At 41.5% G+C, this 17038-nt stretch overlaps 1 protein-coding gene and 1 pseudogene across 1 annotated transcript in view; both read left to right on the forward strand.

Annotated features, from left to right (window-relative positions):
• LOC144459417 (uncharacterized) overlaps window positions 1-17038 on the forward strand; it is a 121559-nt gene that overhangs the window by 39278 nt on the left and 65243 nt on the right. The gene's annotated exons all lie outside the window — the stretch shown is intronic.
• LOC144459380 (general transcription factor II-I repeat domain-containing protein 2-like) lies at window positions 4952-6345 on the forward strand (annotated as a pseudogene).

A 17038-nucleotide genomic window follows, 5' to 3' on the forward strand; every position in this document is an offset into this window, starting at 1 on the left:
ATACCGCAAACAGAGAGGGGGAACATAGTCTTCATCAGAGCTTCCATCTTCTTCTTCTGGGATTGACAGCTCTGTATCAGAGGTGCTTCCTTCTCCCTCATTCTCCCACTCAATACTAAAAAGAAAACATACATTTTTGTAAGTATTCTATATTGACCGATAATCGGGAAAAGAAAAAGTAGTGAAAAATATTCTGGTTCACATGTACAGTCAACTCAACAACAGTGCTGCCATAAATTCTTCCTTCACGACGATGTCCAAATTTTGTGTGTATGTGCGTAAGTCACACTATAAATACAACAAATACAGCATTCAAAGGTAACTGTACATTATCAGCAGCACTTACACACTGTTCCTGAGGTTGTTGGCTTCGTCCTCATCAACAATCTGAGTGTCCTCCATATTTAGGGAGTGCATGCTATAGAAGGTGATATGAATGTATGAGTAACTCAGGCATTATTTCCAAAGAATAGACCATAATAAATAATGCCTCTTTTACATTTAGCTGATATTATAGATTGATTTACCTTTCCTGCAAGACATCTATCACATCCTCCTGATCAGGAAGAGTACCAACCCAGGGCATGTTGAAGATATCATCCCTAGAAGTGCAAATACATTTGTGGGTCTAATGTGATTTGCAAGCAAACCCACTTGGTCTGCAGAAGACCATTTAGAAATGTCACGTGTGGATATTTACAAAACAAGAGCTATGCAGCTACTAATTCAAGCTGTATGTTGGTCTTAGGACACCCACTCACACAGACACAAACTACTGTACCTTTGAAATTCAGTGCCATTGCTGGAAAGTGATGGGGGAGGAGGTGGTCGGATGTTTCTGTCAGTCTTCATGGGGGTTGATGACAATGGCCCGTTAGAGTACTTTTTGTAACTGTAATGAAAATGATGGAAGTTGTAATTTTGTATCCACAAGCGGCAGACTGATGCGTGACACACTGCCCATACTCAGCACTGGCATGACATTATTCTTATCATTTGTGAATGTGTGACCGTAGCCTAAACTCCATTGTTAGCTCGGCCATGGATGTTATGTTGTTGGTGATCTGTCTATTTTTTGTAAGCAGTATTACGGTTAAACGCAACACCAAACTGAACGTGTGTAGCTCTCCATGCTCGTGCTAATTAAACTTGCTAAACACTGTGTATTGCTCGCCACGGTACACAGAGTAACTCTCGCTACACAACGTGGCGAACACCAGGCTACTAACATTACGTTCATAGCACCATTTCCAAGAAAATAATAAAGTACTAGGTCCAGTACATGTAACAGTAACACATGCTACTCATAATTATAAACCAAGTGACTTTCTTATCCAACAGCAGCAAGGCAACATCCGTGTCTGCCCTCAGCCCAATTTCTTCCTTCAGGGCTCTCCACCGAGGAAAAGTGACGCCAATACAAATCCTTGTTTGCCTTCTCTGTCGGTCACTTTCCTTCTTTGCAAACAGACCTTCAGCTGAACGTCCAGGCTTTTTCTTTGTGGTAGGATCCACTTCTGAACCGTGTCTCGGCCATTTCTTTGGGTTCTCCGCCATGTTGCTTTCTCTTTCTACCTGCACTCTGCCTCTTGCTATGAGACTCTCCACTCTTCCTCCCCCTCCCTTCTTGTTGTGAGGTAAAACGCGTCATTTCCTCTGCGCCAGCGTGGGAATGTTGTCGGTCGACAAGCAAACTACAAATGATATACAGTACAGGCCAAAAGTTTGGACACACCTTCTCATTCAATGCGTTTTCTTTATTTTCATGACTATTTACATTGTAGATTCTCACTGAAGGCATCAAAACTATGAATGAACACATGTGGAGTTATGTACTTAACAAAAAAAGGTGAAATAACTGAAAACATGTTTTATATTCTAGTTTCTTCAAAATAGCCACCCTTTGCTCTGATTACTGCTTTGCACACTCTTGGCATTCTCTCCATGAGCTTCAAGAGGTAGTCACCTGAAATGGTTTCCACTTCACAGGTGTGCCTTATCAGGGTTAATTAGTGGAATTTCTTGCTTTATCAATGGGGTTGGGACCATCAGTTGTGTTGTGCAGAAGTCAGGTTAATACACAGCCGACAGCCCTATTGGACAACTGTTAAAATTCATATTATGGCAAGAACCAATCAGCTACCTAAAGAAAAACGAGTGGCCATCATTACTTTAAGAAATGAAGGTCAGTCAGTGCGGAAAATTGCAAAAACTTTAAATGTGTCCCCAAGTGGAGTCGCAAAAACCATCAAGCGCTACAACCAAACTGGCACACGAGGACCGACCCAGGAAAGGAAGACCAAGAGTCACCTCTGCTTCTGAGGATAAGTTCATCCGAGTCACCAGCCTCAGAAATCGCAAGTTAACAGCAGCTCAGATCAGAGACCAGATGAATGCCACACAGAGTTCTAGCAGCAGACCCATCTCTAGAACAACTGTTAAGAGGAGACTGCGCCAATCAGGCCTCCTTAGCACCACTGCTAAGGAGAGGCAACAAGCAGAAGAGATTTGTTTGGGCCAAGAAACACAAGGAATGGACATTAGACCAGTGGAAATCTGTGCTTTGGTCTGATGAGTCCAAATTTGAGATCTTTGGTTCCAACCGCCGTGTCTTTGTGAGACGCAGAAAAGGTGAACGGATGGATTCCACATGCCTGGTTCCCACTGTGAAGCATGGAGGAGGAGGTGTGATGGTGTGGGGGTGTTTTGCTGGTGACACTGTTGGGGATTTATTCAAAATTGAAGGCACACTGAACCAGCATGGCTACCACAGCATCCTGCAGCGACATGCCATCCCATCCGGTTTGCGTTTAGTTGGACGATCATTTATTTTTCAACAGGACAATGACCCCAAACACACCTCCAGGCTGTGTAAGGGCTATTTGACCAAGAAGGAGAGTGATGGAGTGCTGCGGCAGATGACCTGGCCTCCACAGTCACCGGACCTGAACCCAATCGAGATGGTTTGGGGTGAGCTGGACCGCAGAGTGAAGGCAAAGGGGCCAACAAGTGCTAAACACCTCTGGGAACTCCTTCAAGACTGTTGGAAAACCATTTCAGGTGACTACCTCTTGAAGCTCATGGAGAGAATGCCAAGAGTGTGCAAAGCAGTAATCAGAGCAAAGGGTGGCTATTTTGAAGAAACTAGAATATAAAACATGTTTTCAGTTATTTCACCTTTTTTTGTTAAGTACATAACTCCACATGTGTTCATTCAAAGTTTTGATGCCTTCAGTGAGAATCTACAATGTAAATAGTCATGAAAATAAAGAAAACGCATTGAATGAGAAGGTGTGTCCAAACTTTTGGCCTGTACTGTATATACTTTATTAATCCCCCTGAGGGGAAATTCAATTTTTTCACTCTTGCTGTCAATTACACACAGGTCCGAAAGACACACATGCACAAAGTGGAGAGACGTCAGAGTGAGGGGGCTGCCTTGGTCAGGCGCCCCGAGCGGTTTGGGGGTTCAGTGCCTTGCTCAAGGCAAGGTGCTCGGCAGTGCCCAGGAGGTGAACTGGCACCTCTCCAGCTACCAGTCCACGCTCCAGTCCGGACGGGGACTCGAACAGGCGACCCTCCGGTTCCCAACCCAGGTCCCTATGGACTGAGCTACTGATAATGATAGCTATAAGCTAATCTAGGTTAGCCACTCACCTTCATAGTTGTAGATGAAGTTCTCAAAAAATAAACTGTATCCTTTGTCCAGTTTGGAACGGGCTGTGGGAGAGTGTTTCTCTGTTAAACGATACACATCATGGAATGTCATTCTAGGCAGGTTTAACAGCAATTCAGTAAAAAGAGTAAACTTGCGGCGGCCAGAATGACTCACCATTTTTTTATGAAAAAACTGCAAAGACGGCAGATGCTGCCATAAAAGTGCACCTTCACCATACTGTGATGCTGTGTAATACAAACATGCTATTGAGCTTACTGTATTTGTGCTATTTATCAGCTGTTAAATGGTCTGTTGATTAGAGATGTAATCTTTTGAACAACCAGTTTATGCAGTTTTCGAGGCAAAATATTTTTCTGCAAAAGTATCCTATATGACAGGGGTCAGCAAGTAAGTTTGGCCTTGGGCCAAATTTTTTCCAATTTTTTTCCAAGCAACTGCCAAAACATCACATCTTGGGTGAAACCTTTTTTTTCTACCAAACAAAACTTTTTTTCCCTAATCTATACTATTATATATTGTACAAAAAAGTAATTTAAGAAAGTTATGTTTAAAATAAAGTAACTTGAATTTGCTACAGACTGTTATTAGTGTGTTCTTACTGCTTTGTCTCCTGCTCCACTCTGTGGCTGCATTATAAAGCAGCTTATAATAGTAACCTGCTGATGACAGTTAATAATAAATGTGTATCATTTCCATTTTGAAAATGACTACTTCTTTGAGCCTAACTAACGTATTGTAATAATTTTTTATGGACATTTACTCTCAGGATTGGATATCCGACATATTCTCGCGTTACATCCTAACTTTGTTATTGTTTGTGTGCGGGAGGTTGCGTTGTGTGCACAGAGACATTAGCAAAACATTGCTAGCAAGCAAGACAAAATGTCACTGTCAAAAGCAATGAAAAGAAAAGCTGACAGCGAAGGTAAGACGTACAAAGAAGAAAGGAAAGAAAAGTATGCGTTCATCCTACCTGATTTTATTAATGCCAAATCAGTCTGTCTAATCTGCAACGAAGCTGTTGCAGTTTGCAAGGAATACAATATAAGACGGCACCACGACACAAAGCATGGCAACTTCAAAGTTGGGTATCCGCTCCAGACAGATGCACAAAAGCAGAAACTTAAAGCACTGGCAGCAGGTTATGCGCACAGCAGCAGGATCCTGGTACGAGGCCTCACAGCTTAACAGAAAGTGACAAGTGCGTCCCTGAAAGCAGCATGGGTGCTTGCCCGGCACAGCAAACCATTCACTGAGATGTTTAAAGAGGTAATGGTGGCAGTTTTGGAGGAGCTGGCTACTGATAAGTCAATGGATGGAGTGATCGCTGCCTCTCTCTGCGAGGTCCGCTACCCGGCGCATAGACGCACTGTCGGATGCTGTGCACGGATTTATTATCAGTGGTCTGAGTCAATTACTTTTCTCTGGCCATTGATGAGAGCACCGACAACACAGATGTAAGCCAGATGTGTGTTTATGTGAGATATTTTGATGGGAAGGAGTTCAAGGAGGAGTTGTTGTCTCTAATTCCATTAGAGTGGAACACCACTGGAGATATTATATTTACCAAACTGGAGGAATTGTTCAGGCTGCATTCATTGACAGACGGGGCACCTGCCATGGTCAGAAAGCACAGAGGTCTGGTGAGCAAATTGAAGGTGATCGCGCACTAAATGCACGGATTGCATTGCCTCAGTGTCCTGTGTGCCAGGCTCAGTGGTGAGCTAAAGGGGGTTATGGATAAAGTGATGCGTGTCATTAATTTTACCAGGGGTACATCAGCACCGTCTTTTCCGACAACTTGTGGCTGAGTCAGAGGAGGCCACATATGCTGACCTGCTGCTCCACAACGATGTGCGCTGGTTAAGTAAGGTCAAAGCGCTGGAGAGCTTCTGTGCACTACTGGATGAGGTCAAGGCGTTCCTGAGATTAAGCAAGATGCGAGCTGCAGACGACCACCTTGCCTTTCTACACGATGAAATGTCCATTTCCAATGTAGCATTTTTAACTGATATTTTTGGCCATCTGAACCAGCTTAACCTGCAGCTACAGGGGAGAGGCAAAACCATAGTGGACATGGTTGAAAAGCTGAAATCGTTCACCAGGAAACTGGAGTTGTTCCAGTCAGACATATCAACTGGCAGGCTCCTGCACTTAAGTACACTAAAATCACAGGCATGGGGACGACTGACAGGGCTGATGGTGGATTTCATCAAACAGCTACAGGACAACTTCAAGTCCAGGTTTGAGGACTACTCCATCCCAAAGGACATCATTGGTTTTGTCTGTGACCCACTCACTGTGCGGATTTCTCCTCCCTGGTTAAAAAAACCATCCCCTCGTTGGATGAGGCCGCATTTCAGCTGGAGTGTATTGATTTCCAAACATCCTCCCTGCTCAGCTATGCGCTCAAAAGTGCGCAATCCGTGGATGACTTTTGGATGACATGCTCAGAGGAGTACAGGTGGATCTGGCCTTTTATGTGCTGACGATGTTTCCCTCCACCTATACATGCGAGTCGACCTTCTCTTCTATGAATGCCATTAAGACGCACGAGAGGAATCGCCTGACGCACAAAAATCTAGAGAACTGCTTGCGAGTTAAAATGACTATCTCCAGACAACCAAAAGATTGTGACTGAAGGGAGATGCCAGTTTTCTCATTAAGTGAGTAGGCTTTTAAGTCTGTTATTACTGTTTTTATTAGCCATATTCTATTTTCATTTATATAATAATTAATAATTATTAATAATAATTAATAATTATGTTAAATAATGGGACTTAATTAACATTAAATCACCTCGTGGGGCACCTTTCTCGTAAAGGGAAAAATGATAGCCAGTTAAAGATATCAGTCTCATAAAATATGCTAAACTATTAATTTGGAGTTTTGATCAATAATGAAATTAATGACAACAACCAAAATTAACAGTAACGCCTGAAGGATTTCGGAGTTCTTGACGCAGCAGAGATTGACTATTCATTCACTCTTGTGCAACATTAAACAGACAGCAGGTATGATCTCAAAGAATTATATTTATTCACAAACTAGCAAAGCAAACCAAAACACACAAATTCTAACTAACTATATACAAGCTTGGTGCGTATATGTGTGTGTGTGTGTGTGCGAGAGAGAAAAGAGAAAAACAAAGGCGGGTGTGGTGATCAAAAAGCCGTTTGGCCTACAAAACAAAATGGCTGACAACAGAGAACTACAAAATGGCCAAATCAAAGCTGGCTTCAGGTCGGGGGAGGTGTTTGTCTGACCGTGTGGTCAGGAAAAAAACAAAGGAAAAGAAGCGTGAACTTTGAAATGCCTGGTTGGGTGTAGCTCTGTTGAAAGCCTATTTGTTAATGAGTCCATGTGAATGTGATTTATGTTGCAAACAGTCTGGATTAGTGCAGAGATTGTTTAGTTGTGTGCAAGAATCTGTTTGTGAACAGTATTAGGAAACTAAACACTTTGACGAAGCCAATTAATCAATGACCTAACTGCAAACAATCACAACAATAACTCAATGACAGCATTAAATCATATACAACAAGTTAAACAGTCTTGCCTAGCCTGTAAAGCAGTGATGAAGCTATGCCTAGTTGTTACTTTACCGATCTTTGAGTGGATGGAAGAAAGAGTCACTTGGTACTGCGCTTTGTTAGTCGGTGGAAGAAGGCTAGAAAGAGCTGTGGTTCCAGGTGCAGTCTTTGTTGTTTCCTTTGTTCCAAAGGTGAAACTCTGAAGAAGCTGATCACTCGCTGACAGACGCTGGGTGCTAACTCACAAGCAAGCCTTGTGCTTGCACCTCTAATTTTCTAATTCAGGTTAGAGAGTCTGTGATCAATTGCCTCACCTTTGATGGTTCAGGGCGAGGAGCAAGGGTCTGAGCATCTGGGCTGGTCCAGGCCCAGCCGGAAAGAGGTGTGGGCTGCTCCGCAGTTCCCGAGTAAGAGCGAGATTTGTCTGAAGGGAGCAGACCTTCTGCAGATGCCTGTGACATCACAGAGTCACATGTCACTGTAAAAGTCCTGTCCAATCAAGTTGGGAGACTTGTGTCTCACTGAGGTGTGAGGTGAGACATCCTGGAGATGGGTGTGAAATAGCTGTCTTTCTTTGGAGAACAAAGAGCATGCAGAGAAGGAAGCCTTTAAATGTCCAGTTTAGATTTTACCAAATGACAAATAATCTGTGGTACTGTGAATCGCAACAGAGTTCACTGATTGGGACTTATTTTTTAATGTAAAGGCCCCCTGTAATAATCCTGATCCTGAATTGTTAAATTTCACCTTCACCAGTTATATTGATTTCTGTGTTGGTGATATTATTAAAACAAAAACGGTTAGAATCTACCCTAACAACAATCCATGGGTCGATAAAGGAATGAAACCCCTGCTAAACCAAAAGAAAAAAGCATTTCTGGAAGGAGATGTGCAACAAGTGAGGGAACTAGAGGAAGAAATAAATTGCATGATTAAGAAAACAAAAACAGAATACAAAGACAAGGTTAAGAGGGAACTGAGTAATGGGAATGCAAGAGATGCCTGGAAAGGACTTAACACAATGATGGGAAGGATCAAAAAGCTTCTCCTCAATGTGTTGACCCCATAGGCCTTGCAAATGATTTGAATACACATTACTCTAGATTTGACATACATGATTTTAGTAATGAAATTGATAGCATGTGTGCATCATTGACACCTGCTCCTGTAATAGTTAAGGAAAGGGATTTAATTTCTATTTTTGAGCAAATTAACCCTCGCAAAGCTGCTGGGCCTGATGGGGTTATAGGATGGGTATAAAAGGAATGTGCCACACAATTGGGACCCGTATTTAGGCAGGTTTTCCAGATGTTTTTGAATATTAGTTTTGTCCCTCAAGCCTGGAAAATATCAACCATTGTCCCTGTGCCTAAAACAGCACATGTAAAGGCCCTAAATGATTTTAGACCAATCGCCCTCACATCCTTATTAAGCAAATGCATGGTGCGTCTCGTGAATAACGAACTCAAATCTCAAACAGTTGAGTGCGTGGACCCTATGCAGTTTGCTTATAAGGCTAACTGAGGGATTAAGGATGCCACCCTCACCCTTTTGGATAAAATACAAAGTCACTTAGATAAGCCCAAGATATATGTCCATCTACTATTCACGGACTTCTCCACTGCCTTCAATACGGTACAGCCACATATTCTCTTGAAGCGCCTGTGTGATTTAAATGTCAGTAGCCATCTTGTGTTGTGTATCAGGGAGTTCCTGAGAGAGAGACCCCAATGAGTCTGTGTTAACAACACCCTCTCGGACTGTCTGGTCCTGAACATGGGTGTTTCACAAGGTTGTGTTTTATCTCTACTTCTGTTCTCTCTGTATACAAATGAGTTGAGATATAGCAGTAAAAACTTCTCACTTATTAAGTATGCTGACGACATGGTGCTTGTCTGCAGGATGTTGACAGCCCCTCCTACTCTCAGCACATCGGCCACCTTTCCACCTGATTCAATGGCAGCTTAATGTCAGTAAGACCAGGGAGCTGTGTCTGGGAGGAAGGATGGGAGCGGCTGGCACACGGTCTGTCTTCAGGCCCATTACCATGAAAGGGCAGGAAGTGGAGCAGGTCACTGAGTTTAAATATTTGGGAAGTATCATTGATGACAAACTGACCTTTCAGCCCAATGCAGACTGCATTTACTAAAAGGCTAGGCAGCGTGGAGCTTCAATGCTAGTAAACACACCCTGGCAATGGTGTACAGGTCACTTAGTGAGAGTGTTCTCACCTTTAACATGGTCTCCTGGTATTTAGGACCTCCTGGTTAGAGATAGGAACAAGCTGTCCCAGGTGGTAAACCAGGCCAGTAAGATAATTGGACACAAACAAATGCAACTTCAGGACCTATTTAATCAGGCTATTACAAAAAAGGCTACTCAAGTTTACAATGACACAACACACCCCCTGCAACCATCTTTCAGGCTGCTGCCATCTGGCAGGAGACTTTTGGTCCCTCTAGCGAAGAAGAAAGACTACAAAAATTCATTTGTGCCCTCCGCTGTGACCATCTTAAACAGGGACATCTTAAAATAATCAACAACAATAGCCTGTGATCACTGTTGCTTTTAATGCTGATTTTATGCTGTTTATGATGTATCTGATGTACTTACTTATGTTCATTATTTATTGTGTTTTATGTTTCATGCTGTATTTTATATGCTGAATGCCAAAGACAAATCTCCATTTCATGTAAATGTAATATGTAATAAAGTTTTCTTAATTAATCTTAATTAACAGAGTTTATAGAAAATACATGCAGAAATATGATTAATAGGAAGTGTTAAAAACTTAATGTTCATTTCAACTGAATGTTCATTTCACTTTCACACTGTGACACTGTCTGGAGAGGGCAGTTTTCCAATCCTGGTCTTTCACTTGAATAGTTGGGTATGGAGTTACAGGATTATTCTACATAAGAGGAAAAAAATGTTAGTATACATAATGAGATGGATCTGGTAAGGCATGCACAGTGATCCAAAAGAACATTAACTTGTGGCCAGTGGCTATGCACGGCACCAGGTATTTACCTCTCCAAGGATGATGAGATCTTCAATTTTCTCCTTGAAGATTGTTGGCAAGAGGAGGAGTCCCCCCTTGAAGTCAATTCCTAGGTCATACAGATAGTACAACTGTAAGTGCAAATGCACATCATCAAATTTCGATTGGTACTAATAACGTGCAAATTCCCACAGACAGGCAACTGCATTAGAGATGCTATGTTACTTCAAGTCATGTAAGAAAGAAAGTGAAAAACATTAAGATAATGTTGCATTATACATCCTGTTATCGTTCCATGCAACTGTTACCATTCTCTTTAAAAGGACTGCACACAAATGACACAATTATGTCACAAAATTGACTATTTGTATTTGCTCAAATCAGCACCTGTAATGTCCTCAGCCAGTGCATCCTCTCTTGCCTCCATGTACACCTTCTTTAGTGGCAAATCCTTGACGAAGTTTAAGAATGTTTGGAAGAACAAATGTGAAGTTCTCACTGAAGTGGCGGCAGATGTTGACTGCAGAGGGGTGCATAGCATCAACCTCGTCGCACAACTGATAATTTTAAAAAAGCAAAATAGGGGAAAGAAAGACATTTTATGTAAAGAATTTAAACAACCTTTCACAAGTTTAATATACAGACTGGGGATAAATTTAAAGTGCTTTAATTTGTCCCATCCATAGCTCAAGTTGGCATCAGCTTTAGAGCTGCAACAATTACTTGAATAATTGATTATTAAATTAATTGCCAACTATTTTGATAATCATTTAATCAGTTTGACCAATATTTTGAAAGAAAAAAGTAAAACTCTCTGATACTAACTTCTAAATTGCAAAACAAGTGATGGATTAATCAAGTAAATGGTCAGCAGATTAGGTGATTATGAAAATTATTGTTACGAGATAGACTTGAAAAATAAGTGACAATATTATGACCAGATTACGTAATCGATGAATCCAGAAAATAATAAACAGATTAATTGACAATGAAAATAATCGTTAGTTGCTGTCCTAATCAGCATAACAGTTCTTACCCCCGCAGATGTTCGTAGGAATGGATATCTCTTTAAGAGATCCTCAGTAGACATTCCTTCTGCTATTTCTCAGCGTCTCCATGCAAAGGTTTTCATCATGCGGTCTTTCACCAGCTTCGTGTCGGGATGCAGCTTTCTGTATTGCTCAAGCAGCACCTTGATGAGCCACAATGCACGATTCCTTTATCAAAGCAGATATCACTGATTATCAATCATGTGCACACAATATGACTAGATATCATGCCTTAGCTCTTGAGAGGCTGAGGGTGTGGGGACTTACTAGAGATGGCTTCAGTCGTTTCGGACATGAGCCTGCAGATTCTTCTGTGGTCTTCAATTTTCTTGCTTGCCCAAACTTCTCTTTGACCTGTTTTACTTCCTCATTGTGGATTAGTGGAGCCCGTGCTTTGAATTTTCTCTTGAGTTGGCTGTGCCAGGTATGCTAGTTGTTCTAAATGGATATCATTAGTCAATTATGCATACTTTATGTTAATCTGGAATCTTTTAAAGAAGAAACAAAAGGTGAGGTACTTACATAACCATTCCCGTGAACGTCCCTTTAGAAAGGATACTTCACAATCAGTGCTTTGATGACCTGCATGTAGTCTGAGTGGGTTGGATACCTGTCTCAAACAGTGACAAAACAAACCGCATTACTTTGATAACTCTTGTCCTCCCTTGGGGACATTTTTGTCCTTAAATTCCTCTAAGAAACTATTGTGATTATGTAGTATATTACAGCCTAGTGACAGTAGCTGAGGTTGAATTTTCAAAATAAATTGTAAAAAAAAAAAAATAAAAAAAAAATAATTGAGAGTTTCAGATGTATTTTGTTCTGGGTTGACGGCTTGTAAAGTAACGATGACTTCCTTGTAGCGGTTTGTGAAGTCTCTGAACTTCAGCTGCTTCTTGAAAGACTTGTCAAAGAGATAGGCAATCATGCTCTCTGTGAGTCCGCAGTCTACTGTCTCTCCATCCACATCATTGTCTGAAATATAAATATGTAATGTAAATAAAAAGGCTATTAAAGAGACAGAAGCACAGAAACTGTGGACATACAAGGCATGATAACTAGACTGAAAATACATAAATAAAATGCTCCGTTTTTTGCAACCAAATAAAATAAAGCATTTTATCTTCGAAAGTATGCTGCTACTGATGAAGGAAACCTAAGCCTATTTCTCTGCTTACTGTAGTGGTAGCAAAATGTACTTTAACTATCCAACTCTAGTTTAAAATAAAAATAACACAAACATCTATACTTATTATCTATAAAAACTTTAAAGGCAACAAGAATCTACATCAGTCAGTTCTTCAAACAGAAGATCTGATTTTACTTGACGAAAAACTGTGCATTTTGGTCCTTGCAATATTTATTTAAAACTACAACAACAACACATGACATTGAATTTTTCATGGTACTTCCAGACATTAGCAAGAAAAGTGACAAAACACTATGTCCTGAAGTCATCCTAATACAGAACAGGATAAGAACTGTTCCAGAGTGAGCAACATGTGGAAAAACAAGATAACTGATTGTTTCTGTAGGTGGTAACATACAAATAGGCCGGTATATAAAACCAATGTAATTTTTAACCCCAAGTCCAACAGCTTTCATGGAGGATGGAGCAGCCAATAACCTTTATTATATGTTAATTCACATCAATTGGGTTATTGGTTAAATCTTTACAGTTTACCTTGTATTCATCACTACTGAGAGCACTGATCCACCCTTGGTCTGCCTGTCTATCACGATCTGTATCTTAATCTCTTTTTTGTTTAAACGTGCAATATGTAATTTTCTGCTGCTAGGGGTCTCAAACCAAAACAATAACAGAAGACAGAGTTTGATGACGTCACGAAGTAGCGTGGGATCATGGGTGTTGTAGTTATATAACAGATGCAGATCGCTTCACACCACTCTGCAGCATAGGCCGCTGGCCGGAGCGCTGGAGCCCCGGCAGGCAGCAGTGCTTGCAATACACTGGTGAAAATGAGCATCACAAGCATCTCTTTGCATCTACACCACGTCAATTGTGCTGGATTCATCATTTGAGCTGACACTAGTTCTGCTGAAAAAGCCATAGCTCTCTTTTTTAGCAACTGTCTTGCTAACCTCAGTTATTAACACTCTATTCAGAAATGCTACTTACTTTAGCTGAGCGGTTAGCAATCTGCTAGTTATTTGAGCAAACTGCTAGTTACTTAGCTTTACAGTTAGCGATGGCTTCTCCCTCTCTGCTGCTTTCTCTTGCTCAGTGCGTCTTATGTTTAGCTATTCCTCCTTCCTATGCCTCTTTTATAAATGCAGTTCATTTACATCAGCTCAACATGATAGAAACCTATCGTTAGATGTTGTGGTTAGCCAGCCTCCGCTCCACACCGCTCAGCAGTGGAGGCCGCTGGCTGGAGCGTTGGAGCCCCGGCGGCAGCAGTGCTTGCAATACACTGGTGGAAATGATTAATATTTCCATAACATCAGCCAGATCTTTGTTTACCTGTCTAGTAGAACACACACGAGGTCGGCGTCGAATTGTAGTCCTAGATTTTCACGAAGCTCTCTCCATCTCGGAAAGGCCACACCAATATTTATCCTGGATTTAGCTCTCTTCTTATCCCAAATTCTTCTGGGATCGCTTGGTTGACCCATACGTTTCCGTTTTACCGGGTTGTTTACCGGGACAGCTTCAGTGTCAGAAGGTGCAGCAACCATTAATGTATAACTATGATCCATGACTAGTTAGCTTAGCCTAGCAACAATAGCGTTCATTCTCTGACATCACATCCGGTCTGCTTCTTCTTCTTCTCCTTCATTTAATGTCTATGGTAACTGGAGTTACGTCGCCATTGACATGCGCCATAATGACACGGTCCGTTACTGTTATTAATATTTCATATTCATCTGGGTTTGAAAAATTGTTGGAAACTCTTAAACATCATAGGCTAGTTAGCTTATCTCTCCATGACAGTTTACGGTGCTGCAGGGCCATGTACCCCATGAAGCTGAAATGGTACAAATTTGTACTTTTCTTTGTTTCATATCACTTTGAGCGGGAAAACGGGAGTCCTTGTTAACAGAAACTTCACAGTGATGTGGCTAATGGCTGATGCAATAACTTAAGCATACTAATGATATTTTTGATAACTATATTTACATATTAGCAGTGCAGAGAGACGTTTTTGTATAGCTACCACCGGTTAGTCACCGTAATACTGGATAAAACTTAGCTAACAGCTAGCTATTACCCATGATAAAGATAGCTGTTCAGATATTTGCTAAATTTAGCTCATTGGTTAAAATTAATGCTGTAAAAATCAAAATCACACTTAACTTACCTCTAAATTTTACCTCTAAAACGTCAATACCTCCTTCCACCACCAACTTTTCTAACAGTTCCTCCGTTGACAGACCCCTGAGCGCCATGTTTAACTTCTCATCCTTTGACCTCAGCACTGGAGTCTGAGCCAGCAGCGTCTTTGGCCTTTAGCCTGTGGTATTAATGCGCCGCTGTTGCTTGGCAACCATTCTGCTGTATTGGGGAACTATATTGCTTGGCGCATTTTATGTTGCTGTGTGTTTATTGACTTAAGAAGAACTCTGTTTAACTCAACTTTATTCATATAGCACCTTTCATACAAATATACAGCCCAAAGTGCTTCACAAAGCAGGAAACCTCTTAAATAGTTGATAGTGCCAGGATGGTGTAAAAGTGTGCTTGAACCCGTAATTAAAGATAATAAAACCAAAATACACAACAATAAGTAAAATCTTGAAGGATAAATATGATAATAAAACAAGATCATGTTAAAAATGATGAATAAAAGTTAATAAAATAAAAGATGCTAATAATTAATTAATAAATGAATAAATAAATTTATTTCATCATCATCATCATTATTATTATTATTATTATTATAATTATTATTATTAATAATAATAATGACTCTAAATGCCTAAACTATAATTATACTACTATTAGTATTAGAAGTACTACTGATAATAGTTATTGTCTATGAGCTACACACATTTTTCAATGCTGCAGGTACCCTTAGGGTTGAAATGGTACAAATTTGTACTTTACATCACTTTGAACCCTTTCTGATCGTATAAAGGTACACTTCTGGCCTCTTAAAGACCAAGATTGTACTTTTGAGAGAACATTCTTAAAAAATGTACCTATAGGTACAGAAATGTTCTTGTCTCGTACCTCTATTTTTGAGTGTGTACCATAATGTCTCAAGTGTCTTTTCTGTGAATTTCGAAGTACATTAAAGCGACCCTGTTATTACATAATAACACTGGGTACATAGAGATTCTCCTCACAGGAAAATCAAAGTCGGGAATTTCAGTATTCAGACAGCAAAACCACTGGTTCCACAGCAAACACTGTAAGACCCAACCTCTCCCCTCTACTACACGGAGCGCTTAAGCATCTTTCTGCCATTATTTTTGTTTTAACTGTTTAAGTAGGTACGTTCAGGTTCACCATTTTTATCTGCCTACTTTTCAGCAGATGCAGGCAGCTGTTTTCAGCTAAAAAGCTCTGATAAACCCTCTGTACACAACCTGTCCAGCACCAAATGGCAGACAGACAAAGTTAAAGACAAGCTGGTGAACATAGCTAATAGGCCAGATATTTCCACGGACATGTTGATGAAGACAAAGATGATGGCTAAGGGGGCGCTAGAGCGCACGCTATGGTGTAGATGTACTTTTTCAGTGCTCCTCTCCGGTACACCGAGATTCAATAAATTTAACATTTCTTGACAGTTTTCACCAACTAAAAAGTTGAACACAACGCTCGGTAACCGTCTGTGCACTAATTGCTAGGAGGAGAGAACAGAAACAGCAGTCTAACGTCAAGAAAACAGCCTTGGCGAACCCGACGTGAGATGCTAATGCCAGGGCTAATGGCGACGACGATGCTCCGGAGCTAACAACGCTAGTAGCAATGGCGACTCAGACCTCCATTTTCCTCAAAGCCACTGGCGACCTTGGCAGGAAGATGACCGATTCAACAACCTGTAGGCATCCCTACAAGCTACCCAGACCACCTTGACTGAGCACGGGGGACGGATTTCAGCTGTTGAAGACGCTAGCAGTGACCACGACTCCCGGCTAGATCAGCTACAACAGCGGTGGCTACAGCTAGAGGCTACTAACAAAGCACTCCAGGAGAAAATCACCGACCTCGAGGCGCGCTCCAGATGCCAAAACATAAAAGTGGTGGGTCTGCCAGAGAGGGCCGAAGGTAAAAACCCTGTGGATTTCTTCGCCAGCTTTCTACATGATTTGCTGGGCCCTGCTCACTTTCTCACTTCAATAGAGGTTGACCGGGTGCACAGACTGGGACCGCTGCCTGACGCTCCTGCTCGTCCCCACATCATGATAGCCAGGCTTCACAGCTTCCGAGTGTAAGAGAAAATACTGCAGCTGGCACGGGAGAACTCCCCACTTAACTACAACGGGAAGCGGGTTCATATATACCCCAACTTTCCGGCCGAGACCATGAAGCGATGCCTGTCGTTTGAGGAAGCGAGGAAGAAACTCAAAAATGCTGGCATGCGCACTGGATTTTTCTACCCTGCACGGCTCAGGGTCACCAAAGGCACCGATATTGATAGGATCTTCAACACCCCAGAGGACGCTGACAGCTTCTTACTCAACTACCAGGCTAACGAGGAGGGATGATGGCCCTGCACTGGACTGCTTTTCTTTCTTTAGCACCAGCTAGCACTGGCTGCCTGCTAGACCGATCACATAGCCCAGCGTTGCGGCTTTGAATGGG

Source organism: Epinephelus lanceolatus, chromosome 3 (genome assembly GCF_041903045.1).
Source record: "Epinephelus lanceolatus isolate andai-2023 chromosome 3, ASM4190304v1, whole genome shotgun sequence".
Taxonomy (NCBI): domain Eukaryota; kingdom Metazoa; phylum Chordata; class Actinopteri; order Perciformes; family Serranidae; genus Epinephelus; species Epinephelus lanceolatus.